Source organism: Oncorhynchus tshawytscha, linkage group LG22 (assembly GCF_018296145.1).
Source record: "Oncorhynchus tshawytscha isolate Ot180627B linkage group LG22, Otsh_v2.0, whole genome shotgun sequence".
Taxonomy (NCBI): Eukaryota; Metazoa; Chordata; class Actinopteri; order Salmoniformes; family Salmonidae; genus Oncorhynchus; species Oncorhynchus tshawytscha.
The window spans coordinates 27480201-27497718 of NC_056450.1; positions in this window are offsets into that span (position 1 = coordinate 27480201).

A 17518-nucleotide genomic window follows, 5' to 3' on the forward strand; every position below is an offset into this window, starting at 1 on the left:
TACAGACAACAAATTCCAAATGACTATACTAAAACTCTTTAACATCATCCTTAGCTCTGGCATCTTCCCCAATATTTGGAAACAAGGACTGATCACTCCAATACACAAGTGGAGACAAATTTGACCACAATAACTACAGTGGGATATGCGTCAATAGCAACCTTGGGAAAATCCTCTGCATCATCATTAACAGCAGACTCATTAATTTCCTCAGTGAAAACAATGTACTGAGCAAATGTCAAATTGTCCTTTTACCAAATTATCATACGACAGACCACGTATTCACCCTGCACACCCTAATTGACAAACAAACAAACCAAAACAATGGCAAAGTCGTCTCATGCTTTGTTGATTTCAAAAAAGCTTTAGACTCAATTTGGCATGAGGGTCTGCTATACAAATTGATGGAAAGTGGTGTTTGGGGAAAAATATAAGACATTATAAAATCCATGGACACAAACAACAAGTGTGCGGTTAAAATAGGCAAAAAACACACATTTCTTCCCACAGGGCAGTGGTGTGAGACAGGGATGCACCTTAAGCCCCACCCACTTCAACAAAAATATCAACAAATTGGCGAAGGCACTAGAAAAGTCTGCAGCACCCAGCCTCACCCTTCTAGAATCTGAAGTCAAATGTCTACTGTTTGCTGATGATCTGGTGATTCTGTCACCAGCCAAGGTGGGCTTACAGCAGCATTTAGATCTTCTGCGGATATTCTGCCAGACCTGGGCCCTGACAGTAAATCTCAGTAAGGGGGGGGAGTAAAATCTCACCAAGCCTCACATTTATCACCAGTGGAAAGCGTGATTGTATTTCCTTCAACTGAGAGTGTTGTCCATAGTATGTTGTACCAAAGTTGACTGACTGAAAGCGAACCATCAGTGCTGCTTCAGGACCTTGAGTCGACATCCAAATTTGAAAACCCATTCAGTAGTGTATTCTCATCTATTAGCCTATATGTAACAGAGAAACAGAGACACACCCCTAACAGGGAGAGAAACGTACAGAAGGACACATTGGAAAGGGCACCTTCACTCCCCCTCCACCCAGGCTCCTCCTACTCCCTGTGTGCCGCCTAGTTGTTTTTAACTTATTTTGTACATAATGTTGCTGCTACCGTCTCTTATGACCGAAAATAACACCTGGACATCAGAACAGCGATTACTCACCATGAACTGGCAGAAGCTTTTTTTCCTTTTATGAGTCCGATGAGCCCGACGTGAATGACATACTGCTTTCCCGGGAACAGGCCCAAATCCCTGTTATTTGCATGAAGAGATGACGGAGAAAAAGAGGACAGAGGTCAAGCTGCCTTCTGAGAATTCGTAGGTGATCGAATAAACCCCCCCCGCCCTCCGTTCTACTAACTAACGTGCAATCATTGGAAAATAAAATCAATGACCTACGAGGAAGATTAAACTACCAACGGGCCATTAAAAGCTGTAAAATCTTATGCTTCACAAAATCGTGGCTGAACGACAACATTATCAGCAGACAGCTGGCTAGTTATACGCTGTATCAGCAGGATAGAACAGCGGTGTCTGGTAAGACAAGAGATGGTGGACTATGCAAATATGTAAACAACAGTTGGTGCACAATATCTAAGGAAGTCTCAAGGTTTTGCTCACCTGAGGTAGAGTATCTCATGATAAGCTGTAGACCTCATCTATATTTTTCGTAGGTGTTTACATACCACCGTAAACTGATGCTGGCACTAAGACCGCACTCAATGAGCTGTATTCCGCCATAAGCAAACAGGAAAACACTCATCCAGAGGTGGCGCTTCTAGTGGCCATGGACTTTAATGCAGGGAAACTTAAATCTGTTTTACCAAATTTCTATCAGCATGTTAAATGTGCAACCAGAGGGGAAAAAAACTCTAGACCACCTTTACTCCACACACAGAGACACATACAAAGCCCTCCCTCGCCCTCCATTTGGCAAATCTGACCATAATTCTATCTTCCTGATTCCTGTTTACAAGCAAAAATTAAAGCAGGAAGCACCAGTGACTCGGTTAATAAAAAAGTGGTCAGATGAAGCAGATGCTAAGCTACAGGACTGTTTTGGTAGCACAGACTGGAATATGTTCCAGGATTCTTCTGATGGCATTGAGGAGTACACCACATCAGTCACTGACTTCATCAATAAGTGTATCGATGACATCATCCCCACAGTGACTGTACGTACATACCCCAACCAGAAGCCATGGATTACAGGCAACATCCGCACTGAGCCGCTGCTTTCAAGGAGCAGGACTCTAACCCGGAAGCTTATAAGAAATCTCGCTATGCCTTCCGACGAACCATCAAACAAGCAAAGAGTCAATACAGGACTAAGATCGAATCGCACTACACCGGCTCCAACGCTCGTCGGATGTGGCAGGGCTTGCAAACTGTTACAGACTACCAAGGGAAGCACAGCCGAGAGCTGTTACCAAAATATAAGAATAAGTCATCACAACTATTTCAAGCTAGGGAGCTGGTCCCTTTTTAGGGGCTAACATGTTGATACCGTAGAACTAACTGTATTGATTTCATTGGAAGTTATTGGTTCCTCCTCTGCTGCTCTGTTCCCCTGCTGTGCTGTATTGAGCCCTCGTGGTTCAGAGCAGGATATAAGGATGGATAGATCAGAGGAGGATATGACTGGATGGATGATGCTGGGAGCCCAAACTGTGAGGACAGAAACCACGCCAGAACAAATCCACTGTTGCTGTGGCAACCTTCTCCAACACTGGAGAGGATAACTCCAGAGCTGTACCGAGGGTCACCAGTGTGTGTGTGTGAGTGTGTTTGTGTGTGCATGTGTGTGTATGTCCGTTTGTGCTCCGTCAAGCTCTGCACACTAACAAACACACATACACCTTGCCACGTGTCAATTATTTCCAGCTGGGTGAGGAAAAGTAAACCAAGCTAAAGGACTTCAATTAACAATAAACAGCAGATGTATTGATTAGCTGCATTTCTGTATTGTTAATGTTTCTTTTAGGGGATTCACTTTGAGCGTCAGCACAGTATAACGTTCAGCTCCCATTTTCTTTTCGATCCCATTTCACCAATCCTCTGGGAAATATCCCACCATTTATTACCAACAGCATGTGAGCCAGGTGTCTTTCTTGAGTTACACTATCTCTAGGACTGTATCTATGTGTAAAAATGAGGAAGTTAGAATGCCCCGGTTTTGTGATTAGAATGTCTGAGATCATCTCTTCGAAATCCTTTCTACTACTTATCTTCTTCCTTTCAACAGAGTTGTCCTCATTCGATCCAAAAGCAATAAAAACACTCTCCTCAGAGACATATGATCCATCTCTCTGTTCAACCTGGACTCAGGGGTAGACAGGGGTAACATAATAAATGTAAATCCGATATACTCCAATTAGTATGATATGTTACGTTTCATATGGTATGTATTGATTTGTGGATGTCCATCATCCATTTCGTATATGTTACGAATTACAATTTGTTTGATATGTTACAAATTGCAATTCGTACAATATGTAACGAATTGCAATTTGTACAACATGTTTCGAATTTGCAAAACATACAGTATGATATGTTACGAATTCCAATTTTCTGTGGCTAATGTTAGCTAGGTGGCTAGGTGTCTAATGCTAATGTCAGCTAGGTGGCTAATGTTAGCTAAGCTAGGGGTTAGGGTTAAGGTTAGTAGTTAAGTTAAAGAGTTAAGGCTAGGGGAAGGGTTAGCTAACATGTTAAGTAGTTGCAAAGTACCTGATTAGCAAAAGTGGTCTGTGATGAGATTTGAACATGCAACCTTTAGGTTGCCAGAGTTTTGAGTTTTTCATGATACGCCCACCCATCCACCCTGACCAATAACCCTACTTTCATTTTTGCCTTACGTAACCTTCTGTCTTATTTAACCATACCAAACGTAACATATCATACTATTTTGAGTGTCCCAGAATTACGTTTACTATGTTACATCTAGTCTATAAGAACAGGCTGCTCTGTTGACTCACACAATTACTTTATTTTACTGCCCACCTCTGCAATAGTTGGAGAAAGAAAGTAAAGACAGTCTCCTCTCATCTAGTAGGTCTATATAGCCCAGGGCTGGGGTTGCCTCTCGCCCACAGAGAGACGCATTGTGCTGCTGGGCAGCATACTTTAACTCTACTCAATCCATGGGTGACCACTGACAAGTGACTCTTTAAAATTCTTGAGTTGTTAATTCAATGAATCAGAGTGTGTGTGTGTGTGTGTGTGGTGTCTGGGGTGGTGTCTGGTGTACCTCAGGTGAAAGGGGGTGTGCAAGTCTGAAGACTTATCAAGCAGAGCAGAGCAGGCCCATACCCACCCTGCATTCACAATGACCAGGAGTCAATAGAGAAAAGGGGCAAGGTGTGCCTTATCACTGTGGTTTCTGCATAATAAACACTTAGAAGTTTCTAAAAGGCTGTGTGACTGTCTGGGTCTGTCTGTACAAATTGATGATTGTATGTTTGTGGGCAAGTACTTTATGTGAGCTACTTGTTGTTGTGTCTGATTCTCAAATCAAGTTTTCTGCATCTGTCTGTTCCCTGAGGATCAAAACTTTCTCCACCCTTTGGAGTTTATTTCCAAGGAAAACTTGACTGTCTGTTGACCTACAGTATAACTTTGTTCTCAAAATGTATTATTTTCAGTTGGCAACCCTGGCTTCTCATTTTGTAATGAAGTCCTTGTTTCTGTATGATATGTTAGATAAAGGAATAAAGACAGACACCAATGTTAAGTTCAATAGCCTTGTACTGTACTGCAGCGCCAGCTGTGCCACCAGAGACTCTGGGTTCGTGCCCAGGCTCTGTCGTAACCGGCCGCGCCCGGGAGGTCCGTGGGGCGACGCACAATTGGCCTAGCGTCTTCCGGGTTAGGGAGGGTTTGGCCGGTAGGGGTATCCTTGGCTCATCGCGCACCAGCGACTCCTGTGGGGGGCCGGGCGCAGTGCACGCTAACCAAGGTTGCCAGGGGCACGGTGTTTCCTCCGACACATTGGTGCGGCTGGCTTCCGGGTTGGATGCGCGCTGTGTTAAGAATCAGTGCGGCTTGGTTGGGTTTCGACCTTCGTCTATCCCGAGCCCGTACGGGAGGTGTAGCGATGAGACAAGATAGTAGCTACTAACAGTTGGATACTACGAAAAAGGGGGTCAAATAAAAAAATAAAAAACAGAGGACAAGTCTCTTGCTTACAGATTAAGCCTGTCCGGTGGCTTGCACAGCCGACCCACCCGTGAGTAAGTATTGGCTCTGACAGGGGTAGGATTAGGGCCACGAGCTGGAGAGCTTGGTGGGGTAGAAGCCTCACCTTCAGTTGGCTCATGTCTCAATTCTGCACCCCTTACCCTTAGGCCTGGACTGTGATCCAGCTCATCTAGGTGAGTGTATGGCGTGTTCTGGTTTGTCTGCTCTGCTACGCGCAGATCCACCCGACAATAGAGGGAGCCACCAACATCCATCAGGTAATAACGTAGTGCTACTCTCTGTATGCATGTGCCAAGCCTCCAAAGTCCTGTGTGGTCTCCCGGCAGTGGCTTCATCCTTATCGTTTCACCCACCTCCAGCTCTGGTAGGTCTCGAGCAGTCCGGTCATAGAAGCACTTAGCGAGCGGCTTTCTGTGATGCAGTTTGTCCGTGATGCCAACCATGACGCAACCCAACCAACCCAACCAGCTACGGGGATGGTAGTCTTCAGATGTCTGGACAGAAGGCGTTGTGCTGGGCTGCTATCCATGTTTTCGGTGGGTGTGTTCCTCCACTGTAAGATCGCTCTCCATGGGTCGTTGCTTTCGCGCAAGGCCCTGCTTAACAGGTTTTTTGCAATCTTGACAGCTGCCTTGCCATTTGCTTTTGGGTGTCTTGAAGAGGAGGTCAAGTGGTCAAACTCCCATTCTGAGGCGAAACGCTTGAACTGTGCAATGAATTGTGGGCCATTGTCCGTGACTACCTTGTCATGCTGACCTTGCCTTGCAAACTGCGCCTTGCAGAGCTTTATAACCGTCTCTGCAGACAAGTCAGGCAGCAGTTCAATTTCCCAAAAGTCAGAGTAGTGATCAACGATGAGAAGATAGTCCTTTTGTCTGTGGCTGAATAAGCCCATGCTGACTATTTGCCAGGCCCTTGTGGGCAGTTTGTGTGACAATATGGTTTCCTTTTGCTGTTCATGAGCGTACTCGTTGCATGTGGTACAGTTGCTGAAAAAGTCTTTAATTTCTGCTTGCATGTTTGGCCAGTATAATGTTTCACGAGCCTGGCGATAGCATGCGTCACCTCCAACGTGACTGGAGTGTATGGGGGTAAGCATCTCTGGACGTAGTGATTTGGGGATAATGGGGATTCTGACCTCTGAACAAGACGCCATTTTGCATGCTGATCTCATCTCGAAAGGTCCAGTATTCTCTCACTGTGAAAGGTGTCTCCTCTTTCAGGTACGGCCAACCTGCGAGAGCCATGGACTTCATTGACAGTAGGTGTCCGTCCTTGTCAGTGTGTTACCTGATCTGGGCTAGGCGGTGATCTGTGACGTTTAAGTAGTCTGCCTGATTGATCTGTTGAACATCTTGTTGTTCCTGCTGTAGTGAACAGATGGCCTGCTGCTGATAGACAGTGCCTCTGCCTGTACATTGTGCTGTTGCCCTGCTCAGTGTGTGCTGTTGCCCTGCTCAATGACCTTCAGGCTGTAGTTTTGCAGAGTCAGGAGCATGCTTTGAAGCCTCTTGGGCGCGTTGAGGAGAGGTTTACTGAATATGGCAATGAGTGGCTTGTGGTCAGTTTCAGAGGTGACCAGCTCTCGACCATATAAGTAGTGATGGAATCAGGAGAAGGAGAAGACAATGCTGAGGCACTCTTTCTCAATTTGTACATAGTTTTGTTCGGTAGGGGTGAGCGCTCACGAGGCAAACGCAACGGGCTGGCCTTCCTGCATAAGGCAGCATCCAAGTCGCCTTTGGCTGGGGTTGCTCTGGATTGTGACAGGCTTCGTGACGTCGTAGTAGCACAACACTGGCATGGATGATGCCAGAGATTTCATCTCCTGCACTGCGGCCTCCTGCTTGGGAAGCCAGTGCCATGGTGTGTCTTTGTCCAGCAACCGGTGCAGAGGCTCACAGACTGCTGATAGGTGTGGCATGAACTTTGCAAGATAGTTTGCAAAGCCGATGAGACGCTGTACTCCTTTTGCATCAGACGGGTTTGGCATGTCGCGGATCGCTCGGACATTGTCTGGGTCCGGCTTCAGGCCTTTTGCCGAGAGAATGTGGCCATGGAAGTGGACGTCTTTCACCTTGAACTGCAGCTTCTTCAAGCCAAGACGAAGCTTGACTGATTGGCAGCACTCCATCAGTGCCAGGAGCTTCACATTGTGGTCGTGTTCTGCTTCTTCATCTGTGTCACCACAGCCTACGATCAGGACATCATCGGCGATGGGTTCAATGCCCTTGAGCCCAGCTAGTAACTCGTGCTGCTTGCGTTGGTATACCTCAGGCGCCACTGAGACACCAAACGGGAGCTTGAGTCAGCGTTTCCGACCCCAGGGGGTCCAGAAGGTAGTCATGAAGCTGCTTTCTTCGTCCAGCTTGCATTGAAGGAATGCATCTCGGGCATCCACCAAGGTGAAAATCCTGGCCTTGGGAAGCTTATAGAGGACATCCTCTAGTGTCGGCATGATGTAGTGGGATCGTTTCAGTGCTTGGTTCAGATGCTTTGGGTTGATGCAGACCCTCAGCTTCTCTGTTTTTTTTCTCACTATGACCATATTACTGATCCAGTCAGTTGGTTCAGTCACAGATGTCATGTGGCCATCGGCCTCATACTTGTCCAGCTGGGCCTTCACAGCCACTTTCATTGCAATGGGCACATTGTGAGGAGCACACTGGACTGGAGTGATGCTCTCAACCACTTCAAAGTGTACCTCCCCAGGCACAGATTCAACGGGCATGTTGAAAACATCGTCATATCTGCTGAGTTGTTGTTCTTTGGACAGGGGTCCATGCTGGACATGCTCCACAATGTGCAGGTCATTTGGTACAGTGAACTGCATCAGTCCCAGCCATTCGCATGTAGAGCCTGAGAGGAGAGGATGTTGGTTTTCACAATCTCAAACTCTAGCTTGTGTTTGCGTCCCCGAATAACACATTCGGTCTCAAAGGTGCCCAGAGAGCTCATTAGCTCGCCTGAGTACAGCTTTAGTCTAGTATCGCTGGGCAATAGATGTGTGTCAGATGCCAGATTGATTTTGTCTTTGTAGCTCATTACGTTGCATGTAGCATCGGAATCCAGTTGACATTGTTGTTGCTTGTTGTGTAATCGTAGTGTCACAAACAATTTCTTCCGTCTAGAGTGTACAGCCCCAATGGATTCATGCATGTAAATGTCACTTTCACTGTTACGCTCTGGACATTGAGTGACATCATCAACACAGTGAATCTTGCCCTCACTCACCCTTCTTTTGCTTTTGAGACACTTTTGCAAAGTGATTATTAGTTCCACAAGCTCTGCATAGTTTTCCGTAGGCAGGGCAGTGCTCTTTGCCACGTGTGTGTGTGTATTCCCACAGTATTTACATGCTACGGGGCTCTCTGTGTTCACCATTCGTGGTGAATTACTCTGCCTCGATTGGTTTTGTCTGAATGTCTGCCTAGCAACAGCGTGAACAGTATCAATGTTGGAGCGTGGGGTTTCGATTTCCATTGCTCTCATTTTCATGTCAGTGACTTCAGCAGTGCGGCACATTTCAATGGCAGTTACTAATGTTAAGCCTCTCTCTCTCAGTAGACGCTGACGCGTATCCTTATTTGCAATTCCCAGTACTATTTTGTCTCGAATCAATTCATATTTTTTTATTTATTTTATTTATTTTACCTTTATTTAACCAGGTAGGCAAGTTGAGAACAAGTTCTCATTTACAATTGCGACCTGGCCAAGATAAAGCAAAGCAGTTCGACAGATACAACGACACAGAGTTACACATGGAGTAAAACAAACAAACAGTCAATAATACAGTATAAACAAGTCTATATACAATGTGAGCAAATGAGGTGAGAAGGGAGGTAAAGGCAAAAAAAGGCCATGGTGGCAAAGTAAATACAATATAGCAAGTAAAACACTGGAATGGTAGTTTTGCAATGGAAGAATGTGCAAAGTAGAAATAAAAATAATGGGGTGCAAAGGAGCAAAATAAATAAATAAATTAAAATTAAATACAGTTGGGAAAGAGGTAGTTGTTTGGGCTAAATTATAGGTGGGCTATGTACAGGTGCAGTAATCTGTGAGCTGCTCTGACAGTTGGTGCTTAAAGCTAGTGAGGGAGATAAGTGTTTCCAGTTTCAGAGATTTTTGTAGTTCGTTCCAGTCATTGGCAGCAGAGAACTGGAAGGAGAGGCGGCCAAAGAAAGAATTGGTTTTGGGGGTGACTAGAGAGATATACCTGCCGGAGCGTGTGCTACAGGTGGGAGATGCTATGGTGACCAGCGAGCTGAGATAAGGGGGACTTTACCTAGCAGGGTCTTGTAGATGACATGGAGCCAGTGGGTTTGGCGACGAGTATGAAGCGAGGGCCAGCCAACGAGAGCGTACAGGTCGCAATGGTGGGTAGTATATGGGGCTTTGGTGACAAAACGGATTGCACTGTGATAGACTGCATCCAATTTGTTGAGTAGGGTATTGGAGGCTATTTTGTAAATGACATCGCCAAAGTCGAGGATTGGTAGGATGGTCAGTTTTACAAGGGTATGTTTGGCAGCATGAGTGAAGGATGCTTTGTTGCGAAATAGGAAGCCAATTCTAGATTTAACTTTGGATTGGAGATGTTTGATATGGGTCTGGAAGGAGAGTTTACAGTCTAACCGGACACCTAAGTATTTGTAGTTGTCCACGTATTCTAAGTCAGAGCCGTCCAGAGTAGTGATGTTGGACAGGCGGTTAGGTGCAGGTAGCGATCGGTTAAAGAGCATGCATTTAGTTTTACTTGTATTTAAGAGCAATTGGAGGCCACGGAAGGAGAGTTGTATGGCATTGAAGCTTGCCTGGAGGGTTGTTTACACAGTGTCCAAAGAAGGGCCGGAAGTATACAGAATGGTGTCGTCTGCGTAGAGGTGGATCAGAGACTCACCAGCAGCAAGAGCGACCTCATTGATGTATACAGAGAAGAGAGTCGGTCCAAGAATTGAACCCTGTGGCACCCCCATAGAGACTGCCAGAGGTCCGGACAGCAGACCCTCCGATTTGACACACTGAACTCTATCAGAGAAGTAGTTGGTGAACCAGGCGAGGCAATCATTTGAGAAACCAAGGCTGTCGAGTCTGCCGATGAGGATGTGGTGATTGACAGAGTCGAAAGCCTTGGCCAGATCAATGAATACAGCTGCACAGTAATGTTTCTTATCGATGGTGGTTAAGATATCGTTTAGGACCTTGAGCGTGGCTGAGGTGCACCCATGACCAGCTCTGAAACCAGATTGCATAGCAGAGAAGGTATGGTGAGATTCGAAATGGTCGGTAATCTGTTTGTTGACTTGGCTTTCGAAGACCTTAGAAAGGCACGGTAGGATAGATATAGGTCTGTAGCAGTTTGGGTCAAGAGTGTCCCCCCCTTTGAAGAGGGGGATGACCGCAGCTGCTTTCCAATCTTTGGGAATCTCAGACGACACGAAAGAGAGGTTGAACAGGCTAGTAATAGGGGTGGCAACAATTTCGGCAGATAATTTTAGAAAGAAAGGGTCCAGATTGTCTAGCCTGGCTGATTTGTAGGGGTCCAGATTTTGCAGCTCTTTCAGAACATCAGCTGAATGGATTTGGGAGAAGGAGAAATGGGGAAGGCTTGGGCGAGTTGCTGTTGGGGGTGCAGTGCTGTTGACCGGGGTAGGAGTAGCCAGGTGGAAAGCATGGCCAGCCGTAGAAAAATGCTTATTGAAATTCTCAATTATGGTGGATTTATCAGTGGTGACAGTGTTTCCTATCTTCAGTGCAGTGGGCAGCTGGGAGGAGGTGTTCTTATTCTCCATGGACTTTACAGTGTCCCAGAACTTTTTGAGTTAGTGTTGCAGGAAGCAAATTTCTGCTTGAAAAAGCTAGCCTTGGCTTTTCTAACTGCCTGTGTATAATGGTTTCTAGCTTCCCTGAACAGCTGCATATCACGGGGCTGTTCGATGCTCAATGCAGAACGCCATAGGATGTTTTTGTGTTGGTTAAGGGCAGTCAGGTCTGGGGAGAACCAAGGGCTATATCTGTTCCTGGTTCTAAATTTCTTGAATGGGGCATGTTTATTTAAGATGGTTAGGAAGGCATTTAAAAAAATATCCAGGCATCCTCTACTGACGGGATGAGATCAATATCCTTCCAGGATACCCCGGCCAGGTCGATTAGAAAGGCCTGCTCGCAGAAGTGTTTCAGGGAGCGTTTTACAGTGATGAGTGGAGGTCGTTTGACCGCTGACCCATTACAGATGCAGGCAATGAGGCAGTGATCGCTGAGATCTTGGTTGAAGACAGCAGAGGTGTATTTAGAGGGGAAGTTGGTTAGGATGATATCTATGAGGGTGCCCGTGTTTAAGGCTTTGGGGAGGTACCTGGTAGGTTCATTGATAATTTGTGTGAGATTGAGGGCATCAAGTTTAGATTGTAGGATGGCTGGGGTGTTAAGCATGTTCCAGTTTAGGTCGCCTAGCAGCACGAACTCTGAAGATAGATGGGGGCAATCAGTTCACATATGGTGTCCAGAGCACAGCTGGGGGCAGAGGGTGGTCTATAGCAGGCGGCAACGGTGAGAGACTTGTTTTTAGAGAGGTGGATTTTTAAAAGTAGAAGTTCAAATTGTTTGGGTACAGACCTGGATAGTAGGACAGAACTCTGCAGGCTATCTTTGCAGTAGATTGCAACACCGCCCCCTTTGGCAGTTCTATCTTGTCTGAAAATGTTGTAGTTTGGAATTAAAATTTCTGAATTTTTGGTGGTCTTCCTAAGCCAGGATTCAGACACAGCTAGAACATCCGGGTTGGCAGAGTGTGCTAAAGCAGTGAATAGAACAAACTTAGGGAGGAGGCTTCTAATGTTAACATGCATGAAACCAAGGCTATTACGGTTACAGAAGTCGTCAAAAGAGAGCGCCTGGGGAATAGGAGTGGAGCTAGGCACTGCAGGGCCTGGATTCACCTCTACATCGCCAGAGGAACATAGGAGGAGTAGAATAAGGGTACGGCTAAAAGCTATGAGAATTGGTTGTCTAGAACGTCTGGAACATAGAGTAAAAGGAGGTTTCTGGGGGCGGTAAAATAGCATCAAGGTATAATGTACAGACAAAGGTATGGTAGTATGTGAATACAGTGGAGGTAAACCTAGGTATTGAGTGATGAAGAGAGAGATATTGTCTCTAGAAACATAATTGAAACCAGGAGATGTCATTGCATGTGTGGGTGGTGGAACTAATAGGTTGGATAAGGTATAGTGAGCAGGACTAGAGGCTCTACAGTGAAATAAGCCAATAAACACTAACCAGAACAGCAATGGACAAGACATATTGACATTAAGGAGAGGCATGCTTAGTCGAGTGATCAAAAGGGTCCAGTGAGTGGAGAGGTTGGTTGGGGGTCACAGCGATTTAGACAGCTAGCCAGGCCATCGGTAGCAAGCTAGCATAGGATGGAGGTCTGTTGTTAGCCACCTCTTGCGTTCCGTCAGTAGATTAGTGGGGTTCCGTGTGGTAGAGGGGATTAATCCAAATCACACAACAACAACAAAAATAAAAACAATAGATATAGTTATAGAGGCCCAAGAAGAAAACATAATAATAATAAAAATAAATAAATTGTCCGATTGTCTATTCAGATAGCAGCCGGTAAGACAGCTAACGGTTAGCAGGCCGCAGATGGGCGTTCAGGTAACGTCGCGACGGAGGAGCCAGCCGGATCTCCTTCGGGTAGATAACGTCGGCAGTCCAGTTGTGAAGGCCCGGTGGGGCTCCGCGTAGGCAGTAAAACGGGTCCGGATAGGTGACTGCAGCCCAGGAGTGATTGATGGAACTCAGGAGTGATTGACAGAGCTGGCTAGCTCCGGAATAATTGATGTTTGCTCCGGAATCGACGAAGGCCGATAGTCACACGGATAGCAGCTAGCTAGCTGTGAGATCCGGGTATGAATGTCCAGAGAGCAGTCGAAATCCAGGGACATGGAGAGAAAAATTGGTCCGGTATGTTCCGTTCCATTCCGAGCCGCGCTGCGCCGTACAGAACTGGCGATAGATTTTCGAGCTAAAGGATAGCTGATGACCACAAACCGTGGTTAGCTGAATACTAACGATTTGCCAGTAAAGAAGCTAACTAGCTTCTGAACTAGCTACCGATTAGCTCCTGGCTAGTTTCAGGCTAGCTTCTTGGAGTTTCTGGCTAGCTTCTTGGAGGATTACAGATTTGAGGTAAATAATACTTTTTTATAAATATAAATTGGTGAGGCGGGTTGCAGGAGAGTGTTTTGAAGATGAGTTGATGGAAAATAAAAATAAAATGTATGTGAAAAAAGTTGTAAATATATATATATACAGGACACGACAAGACGAGGACAAAAGACGTCTGGACTGCTATGCCACCTTGGAGAGAAATCCCCCGTTTCAATCCCCCGTATTCACAAGTGGTGGATTTTTCTCTCAAACGGGTTACAAAGTTGTGTACTGACTCACCGTCTTCCTGTTTGCAGCTTCCGAAAACGAACCGCTCATAAATGCAGTTTCTGGCAGGTTTGAAGTAATTCTCCAATGCATCCAATATAGCCTTTGCATCACACTGATGTCGTGCTGTGAGGATGAGATTGTGCTGGTAGATATACCTGCATTTGCTGCCCATTAAACTCCTCAGAGTTGCCGCTTGTACCTCGTTGGGTTTCTCATGTAGGCCGGTCACCAGCGCATAGTCCTCGAATTCATCCCTGAAGTTGTCCCAATTAGTATTCCAGTCCCCTGTGAGAACCATGGGATTTGGTGGCGGAATGTTCACTGCCATAGCAATGGAATAGGAGATTTATTTGCCTTCAGTCATCGAGGTAGGTAGTGATGCTAGCTAGCCAGCTAACAATGAGTTGATCAGTGTTATGAGTAGGAAACGGCGTGTGTTCGCATATGGAACGTAACTGCGCCTATACTGTATTTAGCTACAAAAATAACAAAGTGTGTTTTCCGAGCCACTTCTAATACCATGTTTCTGTATGATATGTTAGATAAAGGAATAAAGACAGACACCAATGTCAAGTTCAATAGCCTTGTTAAGCATTGTACAAATCCCTACACGTGGAGTCCGGGGAACAGTCTGGCTAGTCGAATACCTATCAACTAGTCTCCGTAACAGTCAGAACTGGTGTGTGGGTCCCTCTATGATGTGAGCAGGGCATTGCTCTTGAGCTAAATGATTAATACCAGCCCAGGACCAATTAGATGGTTTACCATTAAACCAATTGAATTGACACATCAAAACAATCTGCCGAGGCAAGAAAGGGGGAAAAGGAAAAACAGACTCCTTTAATTAGGAAATGAGATGGACGCCTTGGACGTTAATTGGATGGAAGAGGATTATTTTTATGAGTATTTTAAATAATCCCATGAAACACTTGCCCTTCTGATATATTTCACTGGGACTCCCTAAAAACACGCCACTTTGATACAGCTAGGACCTGAAGTGACTATTCGTAGAAGGTTAGGTGTGCATTTTCGCTAACTCTATCTCCCAAGAGAATTTTCGTCAATAATAGCCACAGTGGTCTATATCCACCCGGATACCACGACGGCCCTCAAAGAACTTCACTGGACTTTATGCAAACTGGAAACCACATATCCTGAGGCTGTATTTATTACTGGGGATTTATTAGCTGGGGATTTTAACAATGCAAATTTGAAGAAAAGGCTCCCGAAATTCTATCAACATATTGATTGCTGTACTCGTCCTGCTAAAACCCTGGATCATTGCTATACTACGTTCCAGAATGCATATAAAGGCTTTCCCCCACCCTCCATTACGAAAATCGGACCACGATTCCATCTTGCTCCTCCCCTCCATTAGAAAGAAGCTCAAACCGGGAGCACCCGTGGTGAGGACTATTCAACACTGGTCTGACCAATCGGAATCCACACTTCAAGATTGTTTTGATCACGAGGACTGGGATTTGTTCAGAGTAGCTTCAGAAAATAATATCGACAGATATACTTATACAGTGAATGGGTTTATTAGGAAGTGCATTGGAGATGCTGTACCCACTGTGACTATTAAAACCTACCCAAACCAAAAACCGTGGATAGATCGGAGCATTTGTGTAACGTCTGCGTCCAACTCACACTCCCAAACATTTAGATCCTCGGAAAACAGCCCACTTTCAAGCTCACTCTCCAGATCCCAATCACCGGAATTCTAATCACCTGTTCACACACCTGCATCATCCCACACTATTTAGTTCAGTTCCTTGCACCCCATCACTGTAAGGTATTGTTTGTTTTGAGATACACTTTTTCGGAGCTCTGTTATTTCCCGTTCTTCTCTCCTCCCGTGTATGATAGTTTTTGCAACCCTCACTCATGACACCTTTTGCCTATTCTCTGTCTGTACTGTTGCCATTTTTGGACCTACCGTGTATGACCTTCTGCCTGCCCCTGGACCCAGCTACCTGCCTCCTCCTATGGTCCCTTTCATTAAACACCTGCTGCACTCTGCGCTTGAAACCAGCTCTCTGTCTCCCTCGTATTCATTACAATTTGCGCAAAACTGAAAGCACGAACCACCACATTTAACCAGGGCAAGAAGACTGAGAATACAGAAGAATACAAACAGGGTAGTTATTCCCTCCGCAAAGCAATCAAGCAGGCTAAACGTCAGTATAGAGACAAAGTTGAGTCCCAGTTCAACGGCTCAGACACGAGACATATGTGGCAGGGTCTACAGACAATTACGGATTATAAAACGAAAACCAGCCACGTCGCAGACACCAACATCTTGCTTCCGGACAGGCTGAACACCTTCTTCGCTCGCTTTGAGGATAATACAGTGTCAACGACGCGGCCCGCTACAAAGGACTGTGGGCTCTCTTTCTCCGTGGTTGATGTGAGTAAGACGTTTAAGCGTATTTACCCTCGCAAGGCTGCCGGTCCAGATGATATACCTAGCCGTGTCCTTAGAGCAGTGCAGACCAGCTGGCTGGTGTGTTCACAGATATATTCAATCTCTCCCTATCCCAGTCTGTTGTCCCTACATGCTTCAAGATGGCCACCATTGTCCCTGTACCTAAGAAAGCAAAGGTAATTGAACTAAATGACTATCGCCCTGTAGCACTCACCTCTGTCGTCATGAAGTGCTTTGAGAGACTAGTCAAGGATCATATCACCTCCACCTTACCTGCCACCCTAGACCCTCTTCAATTTTCTTACCGCCCCAATAGATCCACAGACAATCCAATTGCCATCACACAGCACACTGCCCTGTCCCATCTGGACAAGAGGCATACCTATGTAAGAATGCTGTTCATTGACTAGAGCTCAGCATTCAGCACCATAGTACCCTCCAAGCTCATCAACAAGCGCAAGGCCCTGGGTCTGAACCCCACCCTGTGCGACTGGGTCCTGGACTTCCTGACGGGCCGCCTCCAGGTGGTGAATGTAGAAAACAACACCTCCTCTTCGCTGATCCTCAACAATGGGGCTCCAGAAGGGTACGTGCTCAGCCCCCTCCTGTACTCCCTGTTCACTCATGACTGCGTGGCCAACCACGCCACCAACTCAATCATCGAGGTTGCCGATGACACAACATTAGTAGGCTTGATTTCCAACAAAGATGAGACAGCCTACAGGGAGGAGGTGAGGGCTCTGGGAGTGTGGTGCCAGGTAAATAACCTCTTACTCAACGTCAACAAAACTAAGGAGATGATTGTGAACTTCAGGAAACAGCAGAGGGAGCACCCCCCTATCCACATCAATGGGACCACAGGGGAGAAGGTGGAAAGCTTCAAGTTCCTTGGCATACACATTACTGACAAACTGAAATGGTCCACTCACAAAGACAGTGTGGTGAAGAAGGCGCAACAGCCCCTCTTCAACCTCAGGAGGCTAAAGAAATTTGTCTTAACGCCTAAAACCCTCGTGAACTTTTACAGATGCACAATTGAGAACATCCTGTCGGGCTGTATCACCACCTGGTACGGCAACTGCACCGCCCACAACCGCAAAGCTCTCCAGAGGGTGGTGCGTTCCGCCCAACGCATGGTCATCAGACTGCAAAACAAACATCAGGGGCTGCTGCCTATAGACATAGATTAGGAATCACAGGCCACTTTAAGGAAATGAAATACTAGTCACTTTAATAATGTCTCCTCCTTTTCTTGCATTACTCATCTCATATGTATAAACTGTACTCTATACTATTCTATGGTATCTTAGTCACTTTAATTGTTTGTAAATATTGCATCACCCATCTCATATGTATATACTGTACTCTAGACTATGTCACTGTATCTTACTCCAATGCTGCTCTGACATATATGTATATATATTCTTAA